The sequence below is a fragment of the Bombus impatiens genome, unplaced genomic scaffold (assembly GCF_000188095.3).
Source record: "Bombus impatiens unplaced genomic scaffold, BIMP_2.2 scf_0232, whole genome shotgun sequence".
In the NCBI taxonomy this organism is placed as follows: Eukaryota; Metazoa; Arthropoda; class Insecta; order Hymenoptera; family Apidae; genus Bombus; species Bombus impatiens.
The window spans coordinates 473,687-473,988 of NT_176651.1; positions in this window are offsets into that span (position 1 = coordinate 473,687).

A 302-nucleotide genomic window follows, 5' to 3' on the forward strand; every position below is an offset into this window, starting at 1 on the left:
CAACCCTGCCGAGTTCTACCGCCAGCCACACACACTGCACCTGAACGAGAGCGGCAGCTCTCTGTACAACCGCGCGCACGACTACTATCGTTGGCCTAGCGTTGGTCGAGCGTGGGCCTGATGATACGTTTGGTCAGATATGTACGTGGTAAGAGCGTGAGCGCCGATTGCGGAGGTGGATCAACCCTCTCGACGGCTCCCGGCTTGATACTGGCCTAGCGAGAGGAGAACGCTCGGTCGAGACGGTCGGTCGGTTGGCCGACGACGTTGGTGCGACGCCCCCGGCACGACGCCGACGCCTC